Source organism: Oryctolagus cuniculus, chromosome 1 (genome assembly GCF_964237555.1).
Source record: "Oryctolagus cuniculus chromosome 1, mOryCun1.1, whole genome shotgun sequence".
Classification (NCBI taxonomy): domain Eukaryota; kingdom Metazoa; phylum Chordata; class Mammalia; order Lagomorpha; family Leporidae; genus Oryctolagus; species Oryctolagus cuniculus.
This window is the reverse complement of record NC_091432.1, coordinates 44,165,969-44,190,835: the sequence shown is the minus strand read 5'-3', so window position 1 is coordinate 44,190,835 and position 24,867 is coordinate 44,165,969. Positions and strand designations below refer to the sequence as shown.

General features: G+C 36.8%; 1 long non-coding RNA gene across 1 annotated transcript; it reads right to left on the bottom strand.

Moving 5' to 3' along the window:
• Nucleotides 1-411: 411 nt before the first annotated feature.
• LOC127484416 (uncharacterized) lies at nt 412-13,700 on the bottom strand. The gene is made up of 3 exons (XR_007911357.2): nt 12,500-13,700; nt 11,821-11,866; nt 412-9,296 (listed from the first exon to the last, which is right to left on the bottom strand). It is a non-coding gene; the product is annotated as an uncharacterized lncRNA (long non-coding RNA).
• Nucleotides 13,701-24,867: the final 11,167 nt, after the last annotated feature.

Here is a 24,867-nt window from a genome sequence, read left to right as displayed (position 1 = left end):
AAAGTCTGAAAATTGTTACCTCATATATTTGACCCAGTTTACTAGCCTTTTAAAGGCAAGAGAATGAATCTGATCCCTGTTATTTCATCATGGCTACAAGATGAAAAACTGAAGTAATTCTTCTGAAATGTAAGTTAGGGAGTGGGCAAATGGCCTAGCAGTTATGATGTCCACAATCCATATCAGAGTGCCTGGGTTCAATACCTGGCTCTATTCCTGATTCTACTAATGTAAACTCTGGGAGGCAGCAGTCTTAGTTCATGCACAGAATATCTGTATTGAGTTCTTGGTTCCTGGCTGTGGTCCCAACTAAGGGGGCCTTGCAGGCATTTTGAAGACTGAGACAGTTAATATATCCTCCCCTCCCCTCCCCTTCCCACTTCTCCCCTCCCCTCTCCTCTCCTCCTCTCTTCTCTCTCATTGAGTCACATCAATATCCTGCCAAAAACCTTCAAATAGTTTATCAACTCACTCATAGTAAAATCCTCCAAGATTTTCTCCCAAGAAGAATTCAGCAATCATATAATTTTGAGTAAGATTTTACACTGAGTCTTCCTTGTAGAGGTTTACTATATTCATCAAAGGTTGTGAAAAATTCATTGTGGAAAATCCAATGTTTTCAAACATATTTGAACTTTTTAAAAAATATTAGCAGTACTCCTAACATCCCCCATGATACTGTATTTGTGAGTCTTCAACATTTAAGTAAAAGGTAAAACAAGGACTTGAGATGAAAAATATTCTCTAGGGAGAGTGTTAAGAGTGAGATGAATTGAGTTATAAAATAAAAAAAGCATTTTCTTCATTTTTGTTTCCATTAAATTGAAAGTGAATAATATGAGGTCGATATGTCTAATCGGTATACTCTAACCACGTAAAGAGAAGACAGCAATTTGGAAACACAGAAAAAACAAGTATAGAGAAGAGAATAACTTTCCACAAGGGGCATTACTGCCACATTCATCTTTTTTGAGGAAATTGAAAAGAGATACCAGAAAGCAGCTGTTATAGATCAGGGAGGCAGAATTTCAGAGCCTCACAGCACAGGCCCTTACTGGGTAATCTGAAGCAAGTCTCAAACTCTTCCAGGCTCAGTTACCTCATTTTAAAATGTGAGGAATTCTTAAGGTACTGAGATGCAGCCAGAAATAAATGAGTCAATTGATGTAAAATACTTTGCATGATTCCATCATTTAGTAAATGTTCATTAAATATCAACTCATTTTTTTTTCTACAAAGAAAAACAAAGCCACAAAGAAAGGGTAAATTCATGGTTTTAGACCAGGAAAGGAAGGTTTTACTAGCAAGGAAAAGTATATATAGAATAGCCACTGAACTAAAAGAAAGGAACCAACTCTGGGTCGAGTGTATGGAGACAGAAATTTAAGTCCTGAATCTTTCTATGTTCACTGGGGCTTATAAAGAAGTTCAGTTTCTTCTGTTAAAAATTAGAATAAAAACATTCTATGTGACTGGGAGATGAATAGATCAAATGACATAGTAGATGCCAACAGTCTTTGAAAAGGTAAACACACTCTGTTTGAAAAGTTAGATATTGATGTAATTAATGGAAGCCTTAAAGCCATAAATAAAAAGAGCAGCAACATTTAGCCCAGACTTCATGAAAGCTGTTTTCAACATATTTATAGAATATAAATTACCAAGTGATGAGAAAGTGTCCAGTGGTTAGGCAAGATTCCCCGGGAATATAGCAAAAGAGTTAGGGATAGAATTTCGGGGTTTTGGCCTCATGTTCAGTTTTCTCTTCCTGCACATACTCAGAATTCTGACACTTGTTTCCAAATCTGGATCAATGATGGCACTTCATATTCTGCTCACAGGAAAGCCCTCTCTGTTAATGTTTTTCTGCTTTGCTGCAGACTGAAGAGCCCTAAAACTACACTGTACAAAACCCACATATCTCCCCTGTGGTCAATGATATTGACATTTTCTGCCTGATCTGGAGATGCTTTATCCACAAAGCACAGTAAATCTGATTTAGTCTCATTCTCCTTATCACTGATAACTCTGACTTTGGCAGAATCATCTGTCATGCCAAAAAAGAAAAAAAAAAGTGAGAAAGAAAACCCAAATTCTGAGATCCAAATGTGATGTATGGTGAAGAGTTCTGCAATTCAGCTCCTGGGGTTTTGTTTGTTTAAATTCTCACCTAGAGTGAGGATATCTCAAAAGAACCTTGGGAGTAAATTTTAAAGCACACTGGATGAAATCTCGCCCAAGCAGATAATTTGTCACCACCGTATATGGCTTACTAAGTAGTCTTTTGAATAAAGTGTGCAAACTTAGTCACAAAAGCCTTATTGTTGGTTATGTAGGCATGATGTAAGAGGTCAGAGAAGAGAAATAATAAAATGTCCTAATGAGAAAACGCATAGATTTGTTAAAAACGAGGTGAGACAGTTGGGAGATATGGCAATAGCTATTGTCCTTTCTCACATTGCTTTGGTATTATAGGTCTCTAGTCTTCATACACTTATCATAAATGTGAACATAGCCCAAAATCCATATTTGGAAATAAACATGCAAAGATTGTCTCAGTCTACAACCCCCTTTCCCATGTTTAGTAGAGAGCCTTTTGGTTTTATAGGCTTTCTCCATTCTTCTGCTAATAGCACACTGTTTTTCCTATCATAAATTAATGTTTCCACATTCCATGTAGTCCTGGTGGAGCTGTCAATGATAGTGATCCCTTCTCCCATCATAGTTTGTGGGCATGTGATTCAAGCCAGCCAATGAGATTATTCTGTCCCCTTGGTTACAGTGATTGTTGAAAATTCACACATAGCCCAAAGAAGTTCCAGTCTTCTCTTACATTTCATATATGGAGGCTAAAAAAGACAAAAAGAGTCTTTTTTGGTTTTGTCTGGAGTCACAAACAATAAAGATATAAGCATGGTCATCTCTCTCACTGAAGACTGAGAATGGAACTTACATGTGGAAGGAAGAAAAGCTGAAAGATAGAGAAAGAAGAGCCAGATAGACAACAAATCAAACTAAAAAGACACCATCTGTGTCACTGAATCTTGCTATGCAAAATCAAGCAGCACCTCAATCTCCAGATATGGAGGCTAATGTATTCTCCTTTTAACTTTAGGAGTTTCAATTGGATTTCTGTGGCTTCTGGCTAAAACCGCAGATACAGTAAATACTGAAATCTTTTGGGTCATAATGTTTAGGACCATGTTTTATCAGTGCAAAACAAATAAAAACCAATTTGTTTCTGCTATTTCCCTTGAAATTTGCTTTTGACATTTCCCTTGAAGACATGATTTAAACAAAACAATCTGAGAATATGATAGAGGCCATCTTTGAATTGTGGTGATTTGAATCACTTTAACTTTTACAAATTTAACAGTCTGAAAAAGAATGTGGAGAACAAAACTCAGGAAGCACATCACTGAATTAGAATGAAGTATTGACCTTCTCATTGCTTAAGGAGTGATAATCCTCTTCTCTCTACACTTGTGACCAGCTTTGATTAAAGTTCAAAAAAGGTTATTTTATCAATTTAATTTTTTCTATATAAGTGATGACTGTGCCAAAATTATTTTTCAGTAGAATGTGGCAGAATAGTATTTTAAATTGTTAATCAATTGGATTGTTTTTCCCAACATATTTTCCATTACCCAACCTCATTTTATAATTAGAACAATTGAGCATATTGTGTTTATTATAACAAGGATGGAAAGAGCCTAAAGAATGCCTGACACAGCTTACAACTTTTGATCTAAAACAGTCCAAATAGGAGAAAATCAGAGATAATTGAAGAGAACTGAGAAGTCAGTGATATTCAGATAAGTGACCTTGAAAAACACTAAAGAAGAAGTCACCACCTGACACTGGACTGATCAAACCCTTGTCCTACAACATCCCCTAGTTTCCCATAGCCTCAAAGTGGGCAGGGAGAGCAACAGAGAGCTTTCCATGCTTCCAGGAGGTGCTCTGAAGCAGTGCAGAACCAGACCTGGAGCAAAGGAGGGCAAGCAGCAATCTGCAGAAATCCACAACCCAGGGCCAGAGAGATGGCTGATATCACAGAGTACACCTGCATAGACAGATGTCTGGAAATAGACATCGATGTGCCCTACAACATGAGCTAAGGAATTCAACTGCCATCCTGGGAGAAAAGAGCAGGGCCTTCAATTGATTGAAATTTTAGTTTTGTTATCAGGGGAATGAGACCTTAAAATGCAATTATATTGAGTTGCGAAAAACAAAGATTACATTTCTTAAGTACTAGATAGAGTTCATGGGCAAAAAGATTCAAATTCACTATCAAAATATTTCTCAGGGTAAAATAACTAAAACAAAATTTTAAACTATTTTTTAAAGATTTTTTATTCATTTATTTGATTGGTAGAGTTATAGACAGTGTGAGGGAGAGACAGGGAGGGAGGTCCTCCTTCTGTTGGTTTAATCCCCAAATGGTCGCAACGGCCGGAGCTGCGCGTATCGTAGCTGCGCGTATCTGAAACCAGGAGCCAGGAACTTCTTCCTGGTCTCCCATGTGGATGCAGGGGACCAAGCACTTGGGCCATCCTTTACTGCTTTCCCAGGCCACAGCAGAGAGCTGTACCAGAAAAGGAGCAGCCGGGACCAGAACTGGTGCCCATCTGGGATGCCAGCACCACAGGCAGAGAATTAACCCACTGCGCCATTGCGCAGGCCCCTTAAGCTATTTAAAGTTTGCATTTAAAACTATGGATCTGTATACTTAAGGTTGTGTATGAAACACTTAAGTTTTGTTGCCAGCAGTCAGCATTTGCTTCACATTAGCTGTGGCCCTCACATCCCCCGTACATTTTCAACTTGTGTCTAAAGCTATTTCCTCTTCACTTTATCAAATAATGCTGTACCCCAAGCCAGGCATCACGTAAGAGAAACTGTTAACCACAAAAAATGCAGTGATCAAGAAGGTGGCCTAGTCAGCATTCCTGCTATGTGACCCTCAAGTCCCCATCTCAAACCTCACATCCTCTGACAGAGTCTGCAGAATCCCATTTGTATGCAAAGCAAGGCACTGAGAAACAAGGGAAAACAATTTCCCATGCTCTAAGTTTTTTTCATCTGCTTACAAAAAAAAAAAAAGAAGAAAGAAAAGGCATCTTTACCTTATGCAGCTAAATGACATTTTCCTTTGTCTCATTTTATTGCTATTCTTTAAAGAAATAAGCATTTAGTTTTTATTTTATTTTTTAAATGGTTTAGGGGCTGGCACTGTGCAAAACAGGTAAAGCTGCTGCCTCTGGCACTGGCATCCCAGATGGGCGCCGGTTCTGGGTCCGGCTGCCCCACTTCTGATCTATCTCTTCGCTATGGCCTGGGAAAGCAGTAGAAGATGGCCCAAGTCCTTAGGCCCCTGCACCCCTGTAGGAGTCCCAAAAGAAGCTCCTGGCTCCTCCTGTCTTTGGATCAGCACAGTGCTGGCTATTGTGGCCATCTGGGGAGTGAACCAGTGATGGAAGATCTCTCTCACTTTCTCTCTCTCTTTCTCTTTGTCTCTCTCTGCTTCTGCCTCTCTGTAACACTGCCTTTCAAATAAATAAATCTTTAAAAAATGTTTTAACTATTAGAGAGAAAGAGAGAGAGAATGAGATCTTACATCTGTGGGTTCATTCCCCTAACTCAACTGGGCTTCGCTGGCCAAAGGTAGAAGCCTAGAACTCACTCTGAGCCCCCTACTTGAGTGTCAAAAATATAACCACTTGAACCATCACACACTGCCTCTCAAGATGTGCATTAGCAGGAAACTGGATTGGAAGCAGAGTCAGTACTCAAACCCAAGAACTCTGATTTGGGATGCAAATTTCCCAAGTGGCCTCATAACTTTTGTGCCAAAAATCTGCCCCATATTTTTCCTTATTTTAAGAAAGGAGTAACATGCATCAAATCCAAAACATACATCAGGAGAACTACTGGCTGCTTTATGTGATTTCCCTCATCTAATTGTCACAACAGCACTGTCCACTAGATTTCATATTTCCCATTTTCAAATGAAGAAAGCAAAGGCCAGAGTGGTTTAGTGACTGATCTTAGGCAATACCACTGATTAGAGGCAAATTGGGAATTGCAGTATAAATAACCTGGTTCTGAAGATTGTACCCTTCAATTATACCATATACCTCCCAAATTTCAACGACATTAAAAGACCATACCATTGGGGCATCTGTTTGAGCAGTGCCCTCCTTACTATTCTTTGTTCAAGAATCTTCCACCGATATTTATGCATATAACCACATTTTCTCATCTTCAGATCTAAGCTAAAATGTCACCTCCTAAGAAAGACTTTATCTAAAGTAGAGAAAGTAGCACCTCATTCCTGAGCCTTTATCACATCACATCACCGTTGTTTTCTATGTTTATCATTTCCTGAGATTATCTTTTTTAACCTGTTTTCTTTCTCCTCAAACTGAAAATTTCTCATGTGCCCTAATGGACTGGTTACTAAAGTTCATTCTCTGTCTCCATTCTGATATCACAGTAGCCCCAATTATTACATTCCTTCATTGAAATTCCACAAAGCCTTCTCACTTCACTCAATAAATACCAAGTCCTTCCCCAGTTGGAAATCTAACCGCTTCTTCCTTCTTCAAGGTCTGTGCTCAGTCATCACATCTGCCTGTAACAGTCAGTGTGTACACAGTCACCCCTCACTCTCATACTTGCCTCAAGTCACTCTTCATTCTAATTGTTTAGAATATCAAAGAGGAATATGATAAATTCTCACTTATATATCTAACCAAAATCACTTTACAGATATTCTTCTGAGACCAATTTTTTGATTCTAGGAAGTTTCCAGAATATTTAGACAAGTTACTAAAGGAAAAAGTAAAAATATTTTCATCTTGTTATTTCAAGAAAAAAGAAATAGGCTTAATCTACCCTCTGCTGGTCAAAGAGTTGAATTATCTCTTTTGGCTTTTCTAGGATTCTGTTTTCCTTTCATTTCTTTGAGCTGCTGGCTTATTTCTTTTATTGGTTTGTTATTTACTCATTTCTTTTTTGTTCAATGTACATTTTTGAGCACCTATTAACTATTCAAAGGTGGAGATACAAAAGTAAGATTCAATTTCTGTCTCCAAAGATGCACAAAGTCTAGTAAAAGACGTTTTTTATAAACTGTTAGGAGAATCACTGTGATGTCTGCCACTCTACTCTTTCCATGGAAGCCTTCTGACTATTCCAAAAAACTCACAACTACAAAAGTCAAAAGATCTTCCTGGAATCTCATTTTTAGAGGACTGGTGTAAGAAAAGACATTCTGTGGGGCCAGCACTGTGACTCAGCAGGTTAAAGATATAGCCTGCAACTCTGGCATCCCACATGAGTGCTGGTTCCAGTCCCAGCTGCTCTATTTCCAATCCAGCTCCCTGCTAAATGGGCCTGGGAAAAAGCAGTGGAAGGTGGCCCAAATGTTTGGGACCCTGAGCTCATGTGGGAGACCTGGATGAAGTTTCTGGCTCTTGACTTCGGCCTGGCCCTGAACTGGCTATTGTGACCATTTGGAGATTGAACCAGTGGGTAGAAGATCTCTCTCTCAGTCTCTCTCTCACTAAAAGTCTGCCTCTCAAATAAATAAATAAATCTTTCAAAAATGAAAAGACATTCTATTTGGTAGAGAAATGTAGTCTTCATAACAGCATGCTTATTTTTATATTTGTGCCTCAGTAATGGAAAAAGATTTTAATTTGCTCCATACTTTTCTTATTTCTGTGTTTAATGCCAGCCCAACCTCTTGCATAATCAAAACCTTTGATGAAGTTGAGGTGAAAAGGAATGGAGAGAGGCAAGAACCAAAGTGTGTATCTACTTATTTGTGATTCTACACAGTCAAATGGTAGCTACTTCTACTGACTCACACTCATGTTCTACCCTCCCACCCCAATTCCTCCTAGATATGAAAAATCAAAAGAATAGAAGGAATGACAAACAAATCACAGGAAGCACTTAAAAAGAATTTTATTTCAATTATAATTTTTTTGTGACAAAACAATCTCAATGTCAATGGAGAAGACCTGCCAGTAGAGTGCATTCAGAAAACTACATTGCTCTGGGGTACAATGGGTTAGGGATTCAGGGAAGATGAAATGTTTGTTTTTCTTGGGGCATAGAAGGTAATGCAATAAAGGAGTCTAGATGACAAAGGTTTAGTAAAATATGACTTGTTTCCTTGTTATAATTTCTGTATGGCAATTTATTTTTTTAAGGTTTATTTATTTATTTGAAAGGCAGAGTTACACAGAGAGAGAAGGAAAGGCAGAGAGAGAGAGAGAGGTCTTCCATCTGCTGGTTCTCTCTCCAAATGTCCACTGCTTTCCCAGGCCATAGCAGAAAGCCGGATCGGAAGTGGAGCAGCTGGGTCTCGAACTGGTGCCCATATGGTATACTGGCACTGCAGGTGGTGGCTTTACCTGCTATGCCACAGTGCCAGCCCTGGCAATTTATTTTAAAATGCTTCCATACAAAGGATATTGTATGTGGATGTGTATTTGAATATATGCACTGTGCATATTTATGTGTGTGAATTAATTTTAATTTGCTTCATAGGAACAGTTAGTACTTAGAGTACTACAATCAATAATCCACTTTCTGTCATGTTATACATTTTAAGTATATACAATTTTAATTTGTTAATCAAGTATTTTAAAATAAAAAAGTTAAAAAATCCACATTCCAAGGTGACTATGCTGTATTGCAAGTATTTATTCTAAACCTACTGAAATCCTACAAGGTGTTGATTTACAAAAGAAATATTGATTTAACCTCACTGGTGAAAGTAAATGATGTACAAGGGCTGTTTTTGGCTAGCAATATTTTATATGCCCCAATGCCCTTTCAAGAATCAAATATAAAAACCTGCCAAATACAAATGTCTAACACTTTCAATTCATCGTTATCATTAGAACTTGTTTGGGACCTGAGTCTTCCTATCTTTACAAATGCTTATATCACCTCATCCAGAAGGTAGCTGATCTGGGGTCCATAACATAGGAACTATTCAAGTTTGGCATATTTGGAGGATCTGAGGTCACAGAGTGAGGAGTCATACTGTAGGCATGAAAGTCTTTGTGACTATTCAATAACGAATACACAAATAATATAAGAGTTTGATATGATAATTACTTTCTTGTAATATCCCATTATCAGTGAGGTTGGGAGACAGGAAACATATAATGCCTACTGCCTCTCACCTCCAAGAGCTACCTCTGCTGCCTTGTTGATTAAGATCAATTCACAGCAGTCCTCCTTCTTGGATCATTTTTTTTTTCTTTAATCTGTTTTGAATAATAACACCAAGACAATAGGGTTATAACAAACCCCCCCCCACATCAGAGTTTTTGACAGTTTTGTACAATATTTATTTGAAATGTGAGATAAAACTTATACATGGGAATAATAATAACACAAAGCAACAATCACCCGATATATTGCTGAGGTATCTACCTTCCTTGAACAGACTCTTGAATATAGGAGAATTAACATAATCTAGAAGAGATGTATCTCAGCTGTGGTGCAAGAAAATGTATGGTAAAATCCTCATGATAGATACTATAAGAAATGTGCAAGGGAAAACCCTTTTGAAGTTTTGTTAAGCACAAACTAACACACAGTTTTTATGCATGTGATTCCAGAGAAATACATTTTTGGTTAAAAGTTTCTTATAGAAAAAACTATTTATTCTCCTGATATTCTAGTCTTCGCTAGTGGAGCTTAATAAGAGGAAAAAAATTAAATGGTCTTTTGAGACACCTTAAATCTTCATAAAGTTTATTTGCTTCCAAAATTACATAATTAGGGAGCTAAGGGCAGGCAAGAGCAGAATGAGATTGCTCCATTGAAGGGTAATTGGTGTGTGATTATTACTTAGTAGGAAATTGTGTATCTCTTAATTTTCTTATTGTGTACTGCTGCCACTTCATTATCATATAAAAGGAATTGAGCAAATTCAAAAATAAATAAATCACTAAAATGCTACATTGTCCTAACAGTGTCAAACTTCAGATATTTTGATAATCAGTTTAGAATAAACAACTTTAAGGTTTAGAGGTTAGAGTTCTATTAAACATCAGCTCTACTGTGGGACTTAATTAAACTAAATGCATAGACAGAGTAGGAACATCCCACATAAAAGCACATTACACACCTGAAAAGCACAGTTATTAATTAGCCTGTTGGTATGGTCAGTGCAATGGCAAACAGAAGAATTCCATTCTGGGAACTGAATTATCAGGTTGTTCTACAGTTCCCAAATCAACTGCATAATGGTTAAATCATAACTTGACCGTGAAACACAGAATTGAAACAATTGTTTAAATTAAGTTTGAAAGAGAAGCACACACACATACCTTAGCCTAAAATAAGTACAGTTGCAGAGTCTGTCTACTCTGGTTAAATTATTTAATTCTCTTTTACAGGCAATCAGCATACAAGGGAGTTTTTGTGATAACACAGTACCACACAGACATTCAAAATAGTCACACCTTCATCAGTGTATATATAGGAATCCCTAATTCTATTATCTTTCAGATCAGGTACACATGCTTTCAATCTAAAAAAATTCAATTTGGGTGTTACTGGGAAGTTAAGACTTTTCCTTATGTCCATTTTAGTTTTTTTTTTTTTTTTTTAATTCCCTGAGGTGAGTCTTGTAATCAATCTTGTTATTAAAGGTGAGTAATAAGAAGAGCTTGCAATTAATTTTTGTTATTTGTGGTTGACATTTTGTTTTGTTTTGCTATTTGGATTTGTTTAGTTTCGTGTTTTGACAAGAATGGGGTCATATTGGGAGTAGATTTAATAACCACGTTGGCTTAAAAATGGATCATTGTAAATAATACTGTGTAGAATATCAAGTCTCACCGGCACTGCGTCTACCAGTGCATTACTCTTTGCCTACTTCAGGGAGAAGCAACTCTTTTCTTTTTTTTTTTTTAGCTCCACTGGCACACTATAATGCTTTTGCATTGCTCAATATCTACTTCCATTTGCTGTTCCAGAGGAAATACTGTGACATGCTGAGCCAATAAGAGCCCTTTTCTGGGACTTTCAGGTTTCAGACAAAGTGTTATCTGCTGTCAGCAGGAACGAGAAATCAGGAAACTCTGAAGTTGTCAGTGGTCATGCATCTAGTCTGTTTTCTGCTGCTCTCACAGAATACCACAAAACAAGTAATTTAGAATGAATTTATTTCTCACAGTTCTGTTGGCTGGGAAGCCCAAGCTCAAAGGGCTGCATCTGGTGAGGGCCCTCTTTCTGTGTCATCACACGGCAGAGTGCATCGCGTGGTAAAGGAGTGATAACTAATCCTTTCCAGTGATAATAGCATTAATTCATTCATGAGGCAAATCCCTCATGATCTAGTCTCTTCTTATAGTTCCCACCCCTTAGTACTGTTATAATACCAATTAAAAGTCAACAAGTATTTGGAAGGACCACTCAGGCTATAGCACCATGTCAACAGCCACAGAGAAACAGAAAACATCTACAAGGAGAAAATATGTAAGTCACTGGTGAGTAGAAATGGGAAAGGAGAAAGAATCTTGAGAGTAATGAAACCCTATCATATTCCTTCCCTGACCTCAGCTTCTTTGATCCAATGCATTTTCACTTTGGCCCAATCTTGAGTTGAGCTTCTTGACTAAACTAATAAAAATTGGTATGTAATGTCTGATTTTACCAATACCCACAAAAACAAATCAAGTATAACACATGTAATACAACTTGAAAAGAAATCTTCTAAGTCACATTTCAATTTATTCCAAATTGGGCACGTTAAAAAAGATGAATCTTAATACATACCACTCTGCAAATGGCTGTTTAACTAACTTCATTTGATTGATTCAACCTACAGTTCAAATATATAATTAGAGTTTTCAAAATATTGTTAAGTCTGCATTAATTCTGTACGCTTAAATCTGTATAGGTTTAATTTTTTATTTTTATTAAGAAAACAACATATATTTCATATATACAATTCTAAGAAGATAAACATATATCCCTCCTTTCCTTCCTCCCTCCATTCCACCTCCTTCCTCCCTTTTTTCTTTAATTTTTGCAATAACATACTTTCAATTTACTTAATAATCACAGACTTAATGCACCACTAACCATAATGTTCAACAAGTAGAAAGTAGAAATACCACTATTCCATAGGAATATAGAAAAGGGCTATAAAGAATAACAAAATCATAAGATATCAATTTCATTCTTATTCTATATTAACTACCACTTATCAAAGGAAGCAGGATATTTGTCTTTAGGGGACTAGCTTGCTTCATTAAGCATAATGGTCTCCAGTTGCACCCATTATGCTGCAAAACACAATGAGCCTTATGTCATTTTAATTTTCTGTAATTCCATCCCATGCTCCCTGGGTAGCCTCGAAAAATATCAGTGCTCATTTCTGGTAGCACAAGGAGAATGATAAGCTAGAGCTCTTTTGAACCTGCATTGTTTTAAAAAAAAGTTACTATTTTACCTGTCAAATTGCTCCCTGAAAGACCCCACATGAATGATTTAGCTCTCTGTGACCTGGGTCAAAGCTCACTCAGTGCTAAATTTTTGTCCTAAGGGGGCACAAATCAAAAACATTTGTAAGCAAGCATTTAATATTTCCAATGCCTTAGAAAGTAGATAAGAGTCAGGGCTAATATAATCAATTAAGAGGCTCATAAGGAGGGGCAGACATCTGGCTTAGCAATTAAGACTTTACGTGATTACTATCTTCAAGCAGACATTTAAATTTCTGACATGAAGTGTGTATGACTTAAAGTGACCATAAGATTATTTATTAATAGTGTATATTATAGTTGCAAATAGTTTTTGATTCCTCCAATATAGATGATGCTTTTCAGCTCTGTCTTCCTGAAAAGCCATGAAACCTGCCCCTACACACACATACATACACATATCCTGAACTCACATTGGATAAATAACATGTGAACACTGAGCCACTCCACATTTATGGGATGGCCACAGATCTGTTGGAGGTATGCATGAAGGGCCAGCCATTATCCCTTTCTTTTCTTATTTTTTGGTACCACCTGATACTTTGTTTTTTCATTTTAATGTGATTTTAATACAAAGAGAACACATTCAATATAGTTCATAGATACAATTCTAAGAATATAATGGTATTCTCTTCCTCCTTCCCACCCTTCCCCGTCCATCCCACTCTCTCTTCCTCTCCATATTGTGGCTATTGTTAGCAGTACTGCTATAAACATGATGGTGCATGTATCTCCTTGATACAACATGTTTATGTCCTTTGGGTATATACCCAGTAATAGGATTTCTGGATCATATGGCAAAACTATTCCTGGTTTTTAAAGAAATTTCCATACTGTGTTCCACAATTTCAACAATGCACAAGCACACTCTTAAATTCATATGAAAAAATAAATTTTTAAGAGAACCACAATTGATATAATGACATTTAAAAACAACATAGTTGGAAGCTCAAACTTTTCTATTTCAGAAATTACTACCTTATTACAAAGCTACAGTAAAAAGTAGACTGTGGTAATTAGCATAAATATAGACTTAAGACCAATAGAGTAGAATTGAGAGTACAAAAATAGACCCATAGATGTGTGATTTTTATGTTAGTAATATTCAGTAGGAAAAGAAGACTTATTTTTTTTCAATTTTTAAGGTGAAAATATTTCATGTATTTCATATATACAGGTTTATGAGTAAGTAATACTTCCCACCCTACCCTCCCTCCTGCTATTTCTCCCAAACTCTCTCCTCCTTCCTTTCCCATTCCTTTCTTTAATTTTTATAATGATCTACTCTCAGACTATTTTGTACCCATAAGATTAATCTTACCCTAGGTAAAGAATTCAACAAATAATAATAAGAAAACAACACTATTCCTCAACAGTAGAGACAAGGACTATAAACAATCATTGAATTTCAAATGTCAATTTCTCTCATATATATTACCTTTTTTTGGCACTCTATTAATTACCACAGATCAAGTTAAAACACATGGCATTTGTCTTTCGTGGACTCAGTTATTTCACTAAGTAATGATCTGCAGTTGTATCCATTTTGTCGCAAAATACAAAATTTCATTCTTTTTTATGGCTGAGTAGTATTTCTTTCTTTTTTTAAAGATTTATTTATTTATTTATTTATTTATTTGAAAGACAGAGTTACAGACAGTGAGAGGGAGAAACAGAGAAAGTCTTTCTTCCATTGGTTTACTCCCCAGATGGCTGCATTGGTTGGAGCTTCATCTATCCGAAGCCAAGAGCCAGGTGCTTCTTCCTGGTTTCCCATGTGGGTGCAGGGGCCCAAGCACTTGGGCCATCTTCTACTGCTTTCCCAGGCCATAGCAGAGAGTTGGATTGGAACAGGAGCAGCCAGGACTAGAACCAGCGCCCATATGGGATGTCGGCACTGCAGGCGGAGGATTAACCTACTGTGCCACGGAGCCAGCCCTGGCTCAGTAGTATTTCATAGTGTGTGTGTGTGTGTGTGTGTGTGTATCACAATGTATTCAGTCATCAGTTGATGGACATCTGGGTTAATTCCATAAGATAGAAATTTTAACAAATATTGCTGAAACAACTATTTTCCACATGCAATGGAATTATTTTGTACTCCTACCTGACATCAAATGCAAATATTAACTCAAACAATTAAACATAAAAGTTAAAATAGTAAGACCCTTAGAGCCGGCGCCGCGGCTCACTAGGCTAATCCTCCACCTTGCGGCGCCGGCACACCAGGTTCTAGTCCCAGTCGGGGCGCCGGATTCTGTCCTGGTTGCCCCTCTTCCAGGCCAGCTCTCTGCTGTGGCCAGGGAGTGCAGTGGAGGATGGCCCAAGTGCTTGGGCCCTGCACCCCATGGGAGACCAGGATAAGCACCTGGCTCTTGCCATTGGATCAGCGCGGTACGCTGGCCGCAGCGCACCAGCCGTGGTGGCCATTGGAGGGTGAACCAACGGCAAAAGGAAGACCTTTCTCTCTGTCTCTCTCTCTCACTGTCCACTCTGCCTGTCAAAAAAAAAATTAAAAAAAAAAAGAATGTGAACTATCAGCAATAACTGTTCAGAAATTGAAGAGAAGAATCTTATCTTTGAACAATAATTAGAATATTTAATATCGAGAAATGGACCATCTAGTCTTGAAATTAAAGTTGGATCTGCAATTTTAAGGATTCATAAATCAATTTAGTATTTATTTATTTATGTATTTATTTTTGAAAGGCAGAGTGGACAGTGAGAGACAGAGAGACAGGTCTTCCTTTTCCGTTGGTTCACTCCCCAATGGCCACTGTGGCCGGCGCACCACGCTGATCCAAAGCCAGGAGCCAGGTGCTTCCTCCTGGTCTCCCATGGGGTGCAGGGCCCAAGGACTTGGGCCATCCTCCACTGCACTCCTGGGCCACAGCAGAGAGCTGGACTGGAAGAGGAGCAACCGGGACAGAATCTGGCGCCCCGACTAGGACTAGAACCTGGTGTGCCAGTGCCGCAAGGTGGATGATTAGCCTATTGAGCTGTGGCACCAGCCAATTTTACGGATTTATAAATCAATTTAGTATTTAAATGTGAGGAAAAAGGTCATGGAAAATATGCAAGTTTTAGTCCAAGAGCAAATAAATATTTTCCTTAGTGATTATTGTAAGAGAGGGCATTTAGAAGTTAAAACAAAGTGGCCAGTCTCTAATACATCATAGCAATGACATGAACAGCTTGTACATTACAATATCATTCACTTAACCATTTCCATTTAAACCTTCTTTCCACAACTATAGAAAGAAAGAACCTATTCATGTTTAATTGTAACAGGCTTCCATTATGAAGGAATTTGCTAAAGGATGGAGATTTCATGAATGCATAGATAAGTGAAATTTAAGGTTTCCTGCTCAACATTGAGAAAATTCTAATAACCAATTGTTCTCCAAATATTTCCATTTTTACTGCAACAAGGGAAAATAAATGCTCCTGATTAGGTGTTTGGAAAAAATAGAGTGTAATAAGCAAGCTGCTTATAGAAGTATTTAGTGATCTTGGTGCATTTACTTTTTTTTCATACTGTAAACACTGATATATACTCCTATTTTTTTTACTGAATGTATCTTAGAGATCATTTAATGTTGATTTGTAGATGGAACTTTTTAATATTTACCTAGTGTTCCTTCATATGGACAGATCACAATTCATTTTATCATCCCCCTCTTTATTACATTACAGTTTTTCTAATGTTTTGGTATTATAAAAATGCTACAATAATTATCTTTGCATATATGTTGGTTTATAAATAGAAAATTTTGAATAGATGATATATTTGAGGAGCTAGAATTGCTGGGTATTCCTTTTTAAGATTTTGAAAGATAATGCAAATTTCTTTGCATAAATGTGCCACTTATTACTATTAACAGTATATGAGAGTTCCTGTACCTACACCCTCATTAAGAAATGTCCTTTCTAATAATCTGATGGTGTTGGGTCATAGATTTAAATCTTTAATCCATGTTGAGTGAATTTTTGTGTAAGGTGAAAGGTAGGGGTCTTGCTTCATGATTCTGCATGTGGAAATCCAATTTTCCCAGCACCAATTATTGAATAGACTGTCCTTACTCCAAGGATTGGTTTTAGATCCTTGATCAAATATAAGTTGGCTGTAGATGTTTGGATTGATTTCTGGTGTTTCCATTCTGTTCCATTGGTCTATCCATCTGTTTCTGTACCAGTACCATGCTGTTATGATAACAACTGCCCTGTAGTATGTCTTGAAATCTGGTATTGTGATGCCTCCGGCTTTGTTTTTGTTGTACAAGATTGCTTTAGCTATTCGAGGTCTCCTGTGTCTCCAAATGAATTTTAGCATCATTTTTTCCAGATCTGAGAAGAATGTCTTTGGTATTTTGATTGGTATTGCATTGAATCTGTAAATTGCTTTTGGGAGAATGGACATTTTGATGATACTGATTCTTCCAATCCATGAGCATGGAAGATTTTTCCATTTTTTTGGTATCCTCTTCTATTTCGTTCTTTAAGGTTTTGTAATTCTCATGGTAGAGATCCTTAACGTCCTTGGTTAAGTTTATTCCAAGGTATTTGATTGTTTTTGTAGCTATTGTGAATGGGATTGATCTTAGAAGTTCTTCCTCAGCCATGGCATTGCCTGTGTATATAAAGGCTGTTGATTTTTGTGCATTGATTTTATATCCTGCTACTTTGCCAAACTCTGCTATGAGTTCCAAAAGTCTCTTAGTAGAGTTCTTTGGATCCCCGAAATAAAGAATCATATCATCTGCAAAGAGGGATAGTTTGAGTTCTTCCTTCCCAATTTGTATCCCTTTAATTTCTTTTTCTTGCCTAATAGCTCTGGCTAGAACTTCCAGAACTATATTGAATAGCAATGGTGAGAGTGGGCATCCCTGTCTGGTACCAGATCTCAGTGGAAATGCTTCCAACTTTTCCCCATTCAATAGGATGTTGGCCGTGGTTTTTTCATAAATTGCTTTGATTGTATTGAGGAATGTTCCTTCCATACCCAATTTGCTTAGAGTTTTCATCATGAAAGGGTGTTGCATTTTATCAAATGCTTTCTCTGCGTCTATTGAGATAATCATAATGTTTTTCTTCTGCAGTCTATTAATGTGGTGTATCACATTGATTGTTTTGTGAACATTGAACCATCCCTGCATACCAGGGATAAATCCCACTTGGTCTGGGTGGATGATCTTTCTGATGTATTGTTGCATTCTATTGGCCAGAATTTTATCGACAAAATCAAATTATTAGAGAGCATTGGAGAAACCCAGCAAGATATAGGTACTGGAAAAGACTTCTTGGAAAAGACCACAGAAGCACAGGCAGTCAAAGCCAAAATTAACATTTGTGATTGCATCAAATTGAGTTTATGTACTGCAAAAGAAGCAGTCAGGAAAGTGAAGAGGCAACCAACAGAATGGGAAAAAATATTTGCAAACTATGCAACAGGTAAATGGTTGATAACCAGAATCTACAAAGAAATTAAGAAACTCCACAACATCAAAATAAACAACCCATTTAAGAGATGGGCCAAGGACCTCAATAGACATTTTTCAAAAGAGGAAATCCAAATGGCCAACAGACACATGAAAAAAAAAATGTTCAAGATCACTAGCAATCAGGGAAATGCAAATCAAAACCACAATGAGGTTTCACCTCACATCGCTTAGAATGCCTCACATTCAGAAATCTAGCAACAATAGATGCTGGAGAGGATATGGGGAAAAAGGGACACTAACCCATTGTTGGTGGGAATGCAAACTGGTTAAACCACTATGGAAGTCAGTCTGGAGATTCCTCAGAAACCTGAATGTAACCCTACCATACAACCCAGCCATCCCACTCCTTGGAATTTACCCAAAGGAAATGAAATTGGCAAACAAAAAAGCTGTCTGCACCTTAATGTTTATTGCAGTTCAAATCACAATAGCTAAGACCTGGAACCAACTCAAATGCCCATCAACGGTAGACTGGATAAAGATATTATGGGACATGTACTCTATAGAATACTATACAGCAATCAAAAACAATGAAATCTGGTCATTTGCAACAAGATGGAGGAATCTTGAAAACATTATGCTGAGTGAATTAAGCCAGTCCCAAAGGGACAAATATCATATGTTCTCCCTGATCAGTAACAACTAACTGAGCATCAAAGGGGAAACCTGTTGAGTGAAATGGACACTATGAGAAACAATGACTTGATCAGCTCTTGTCCTGACGGTTGATGTACAATGTAATACTTTATCCACTTTAGTATTTTTTTGTTCTAGTACTACTGGATGAACTCTGTAATTAATACACAATTATTCTAAGGTGTTTAAATTTTAACTGAAAAGTGATCCCTGTCAAATATAAGAGTGGGAATAAGACAGGGAGGAGATGTACAATTTGGGACATGCTCAATCGGACTTGCCCCAAATGATGGAGTTAGAAACGTGCCAGAGGATTCCAATACAATCCCATCAATGTGGCATGTACCAATACCATCTCACTAGTTCAAGTGATCAATTTCAGTTCACAATTGATCATACTGATAGGTCTAAGAGTCAAAGGGATCACATAAACAAGACTAGTGACTGCTAAAAATAACTGATAGAACTTCCACTTTGACCATGCCTTGTCTAAAAATTATCAGAGTCAGTGAACTCAGGGGGCTTCCATAGTCTTGGCAGCTCATGACAAGAACCTAGGGTGATTACTGAGGCCATAAACAAGAGTATCAATTTGTTAAGTCAACAACAGGAGTCACTGTGCACTTACTCCTCATTTAGGATCTTTGTCCTTAGTGTGCTGTACATTGAGATTTAATGCTATAACTAGTACTCAAACAGTATTTTTCACTTTATGTTTCTGTGTGGGAGCAAACTGTTGAAATCTTTACTTAATGTATACTAAACTGATCTTCTGCATATAAAGAGAAACGAAAATGAATCTTGATGTGAATGGAAGGGGAGAGGGAGTGGGAAAGGGGAGGGTTGCGGGTGGGAGGGACGTTATGGGGGGGGAAGCCATTGTAATCCATAATCTGTACTTTGGAAATTTATATTCATTAAATAGAAGTTAAAAAAATTAAAGTATGCATTTAATAAAAATCCTTATTGGAAATAGAAAAAATAACTGATAGAATCAAAAGGGGAGAGAATGATCCATCATGGGAACTGGATACACAGCAGACTCATAGAATGGCAGATGTCCTAAACAGCACTCTGGCCTCAGAATCAGCCCTTAAGGAATTCAGATCTGGCTGAAGAGCCCATGAGAGTATTTTAGGCATGGAAAGCCAAGACACTCTGGAAAAAAAAAGAAGACCTAAATGAAAGATCTCTGCGAGTGAGATCCCAGTGGAAAGAATGGGGCCATCTAAGAAGGAGGTACCTTTCTCTGAAGGGAGAAGAGAACTTCCACTTTGACTATGACCCTGTTGGAATAAGATCAAAGACGACGAACTCAAAAGGCTACCATAGCCTTGGAAACTCATGACTAGAGCCTAGGGAGATTACTGACACCATAAACAAGAGTGGCAAATTATTAAGTCAACAAAAGGAGTCACTGTGTACTTACTCCTCATGTGGGATCTGTCTTTAATGTGTTGTCCAATGTGAAGTAATACTATAACTAGTACTGAAACAGTATTTTACACTTTGTGTTTCTGTGTGGGTGCAAACTGATGAAATATTTACTTAATATATACTGAATCAATCTTCTGTATGTAAAGATAATTGAAAATGAATCTTGATGTGAATGGAATGGGAGAGGGAGCGGGAGATGGGAGGGGTGCGCGTGGGAGGGAAATTACTGGGGGGAAAGCCATTGTAATCCATAAACTGTACTTTAGAAATTTATATTTAGTAAATAAAAAAGAAAGAAAGAAGTGTCCTTTGAAATGTGGTGCATTTATTTTATGCAGGCATAGCTCATCAGCTCAGTTAATAAGCTTCAGCCTCAAGTTGTGGATTAAAATGTTACGATGGTCTACAACATCTTACCTAATGCTCCAAAAGCTCCCTGTTTTAATTTACTTTAATTTTCCCTTTTTTTGGCAGAATTCTTTTCTGAAAACACACATCAGACTTTTATGGCTGTATTAGAGGTAGAAATTACAATGTTTGCTTTTACAAAGCACTCAGAGAAAGCATCAGGTGTTGAGATCTAAATCGGGCTGTCAAGATGATCTTGCATTTACTAGTGTTCTGGCTGCCTGAGGGAACCTAAAAATATTCACCAGTAGGCAAACTCAACAAGCCAGAGCCACATAAGAGAATGGAAGCAGAGCGAGAGGCTGGCTATCTGTTGTTTAAATAGAACATTAATATAATAGAAAGTATTCTATTGTTTCAGCAAGACTACTATCGTAAATTTAGCAGAATAGTATCTTGTCTTTAATAGAACAGCTCAGGAATCATTACAGGCAAAAGCCACAGTACATCTAGCGTAGTAATGGAAGGCTGTTCAAGCCAGAGTTTCTGACTGCATTTTGCCATTTTAGGAAGTTTGTAAACCAATGGCATAAGTGTTAAATATCAGGCCCTCCACCATAGCATATTTGGTTCAAAAACAGCTCGAGAACAGTGAGAGTTACATGGTAAACTAGGATATTTTCATGTTGCAGCATCAGCTAAAATTCCTAGGGTCTGGCCAGGTCCTAGAGGTGTAATCCTAGCCCTCTTTGCTTTCAGATTATAGAGCAGATAGTCATTCCTTCTAGAAAACTCTAAATTTCTGCTTAGCATTAATGAAAGTTAAATGTGTGCAAGGTGTAGACTACTCATATCAGAAATCAACTTAGATAAAATTGTGTTCTGAAAAGTATACTGACTACACTTGGGCCACTAGAATTTCTTTTGCTCTCTCTTGCTCTCCTACTCTTTCTCAACTAATAGTTGCTATTTTGTATTTTAAATTAGTATATTCTCCTTGGGGAAAGCATAAAAATTTATGTTTCCTACAGTGGTTCCAACCTCAAGAAAATAGCTATTAATATTTCGGCATATTTTCCAAGTATGGAATATTTACTATGATATAATTTAACATTAAATATATAAAAATATACTTTATTACTACCAATATTTGTTATCTAGATTAAAATACAGTAAACAGTACTTATATTAAATATATAGATTAAATATGTATACAGCAAAATGAAGATAACATTGTGAATTTTTTCACTAATTTCTCCACCTTAAACAAAAAATATGATTTTAAATATTTACATATTATATCATGTGCATATATCATACTTTGCCTAACAAAACTCTAAATATTATATGTTTATACAGTTTCCAATTTTTAACATTGTAAGTAATGTAATAAATACTTTAGTACATAAATTATTTACAACTCTGTTATCTCAATTTGCAGTCCTATAAACAAAATTGTAATATCAGCAAATCACTTATTTTAAAAATATACATGTCACTCAACAACATTCCAGAAATATTTTACTAATAGATCTTTCCAAAAGGAATATATGAGTGGAATCATAAAGTTACCCCTACTCTAGCAATGAATGACATGTTTTAAAAATATTTTGTTGTTGAGTCTGCAATGCCTGCATCCCTTAGAGATGCCAGTTTGTGCCCCAGCTGCTCCACTTCTTACCTAGCTCTCAGCTAATGGCCTGAGAAAAGCAGCAGAACATGGCCCAGGTATTTGGGCCACTTCCCCTCTTGTGGGAGACCTGGAAGAAGCTTTTGGCTCTTAGCTTCGGCCTGATCCAGCACCGGCTGTTAGAACCATCTGGGGAGTGAATCAGTAGATAGGAAATCTCTTTCTCTCTCTCTTTCTCTCTGTCTCTACCTCTGTCTTTGACTCTGACTTTCAAATAAATAAGTACATCTTTAAAAATATTCTGTTGCAAATCTAGCATGCCAACAAGCATATTGTTTTACTTTAAAACTAATTTATTTGCTAATAAAATAAGCTATTTAGAAATGCATTGTTAGAAAAGCACCCAAGTATTTGACTGTTATATAGGGCTTGTCATGTCTTTAATAATATGTGGAAGGCTTCTTTAATTTAGAAGTTTATAAAAACCAAAGTAATTTACTGAGCACAAATGACTCCAAGTAATGTAATATGAATTATATACATTATATAAATATATATATTATTGTGTAGTACTAATGATCACTACCCAAAATAAAGTCTAAAATTAAGAAATGTATGTGACTGTAAGTTTACATTAGAGAAAGAATTCAGCATATTTGAGGAACTAAAATACATCCATTTTGAAGCCTGGTCCCCACATATTCTGTTCAACCCTCTCTCCCATAGCCATGGTAAATACTCACCTGACATATCTGTATTTGATTATGCATTTGCTTAGTTTTTCTACCAGTTAGGATATTGAAAATTGTTTCCATAGAGTGTTTCTCCTCCGGCTTTGGCGTGTAGTATAGTTTTGGGGAACTACCACACTGTTTCTAATCTAACTGTGCTTTCTGATCTGTATTCCCCAGTCCTATAAATGCTCTATAGTATTTTATAAATATTCTGCAATATTTTGCTATGAGGGTGGTTTAAGCCTAAATGTCACTTGTTGGCTAGACTGAGCTAGAACATAAAAATGTTCTTTACCTTGAACATTGCACTCTAACACAAAACATACATCCTCATACTCTACAGCTAACAGTTCAGGAATATTTATCTTTCCTTCTTAGATGCTGTGTCTGTGTGTGTTTACCCAGATACTGTTTGTCAGAGAGTTTCTGAAATGCATGTTCATATATAGATGAAAATTTTCATATATGTAGTAGTGCCTAAAGTTGCAAATTTGTATACCTCTAAAATAGTATCTTTGGATTTTCTCGTAATTGATTACTTTGACTAGAGAAAGAGAAAAAGTAAGTAGGAAAAAGGTTTAAAAATAACAAAAATACATGAAGAACTGAATGAATTTAAATTTTTATAAAATAAAACCTGAAATGTTTCAGTGTTGAGACACAGGGAGTTAAGCTGCTGCCTGCAATGCCAGCATCTCATATGGCTACCAGTTCAAGTTCCAGTTTTTCCACTTCTGATCAAGCTACTGCTAATGCACCTGGGAAAGCAGTAGTTGATGGCCCAAGTGCTTGGGCCCTGGCACCAACATGGGAGATCCGGATGGAGTTCCTGGCTCCTGGCTTCGACCTGGCCCAGTGTTGACCATCGCTGTCATTTGGGGACTGAACCAGCAGATGGAAAATTCCCTGTCCATCCCTCTGTCTGTTATTTGCCTTTCAAATAAACAAATAAATCTTACAAAAACAATCCTGAATTAAAAGTAATAGGTTTGATAAGGAGAATGGGAGGGAAAATAATTTATGAAGTATCTATAAAGTGTCAGTTATGGTATTTTAGCAAATTAAAAATAAGATAGTGATGAAAATAAGAATAGGCTCTCTTTTTTTAAAGCTAGGTGCCCTGCTAAATACTTTTCAAATGCTGTTAATGTTGGTCCTCTCAGCAATATAATTTATATGTAAATACATGATGTCCACTCACAATTGAGAAAACTTAGATTTGTAAGTTTCCAAAAAAAAAAATCAATTGTCCAGTAAATTGTTAGACATGAGAAAAAAATACAAATCTGTCTAACGCCAAGTTACATGCACTTAATTAGCATGTTCTACTCACTCCTTGTGAGGCATGTTTAATCACCAGGTTTAGAGTTCAGAAATGGAGGGTCATATCCACTAAGGAACAGAGCCAAGGGTACTCAAACCAACCTAGATCTGCATTTGCCTCAAAGCTCCCAATTATCCAACATGAAATGAAATAAACATTGAGATGTTAAAAATAAAACTCTTGAATATGAAAAGATGGATGACTAAAAGTATGTTATCTAGCAATGCTAATTAAATAGAAAAGGAAGCTCTAATTATTCTTGGTCAGAAAAGCAAGGACTTTTAAGAATTCAAAACTACACCAGCTTTTTCCCCCCTTCCAGAAAAACCAATCCTGTAAGAAAAAGTAAAAGCTTGCTCTTTTGGTTAGGTCAGGGTGTTAAATTTAATTGATTATCTCTGCTTTAATGAGAATGATGAGGACACAAACTCATCAACAGGGCAAGACACTAGAAACAAATCCTTTAAAAATGTCAATGAAACAAAGAAGGAACTCTGCTTAGAGCAGCCCTTGGAGTTTTCCTAATCCCATGGATATTGTGATTTGCAGGTTTTAGGACAGCCAGCCCATATTTATATGTCAGTGTAAACTGATGCCAAACTATCTCCATATTGAGTCTAAAAATTCTGTGTAAACATGACTTTACAGAAATATAAAATCACCACTAACAGGTTTTGTCAAAAGATGGAACTTAACATTTAAAAGGTTTTTTTGTTTGTTTTTCTTT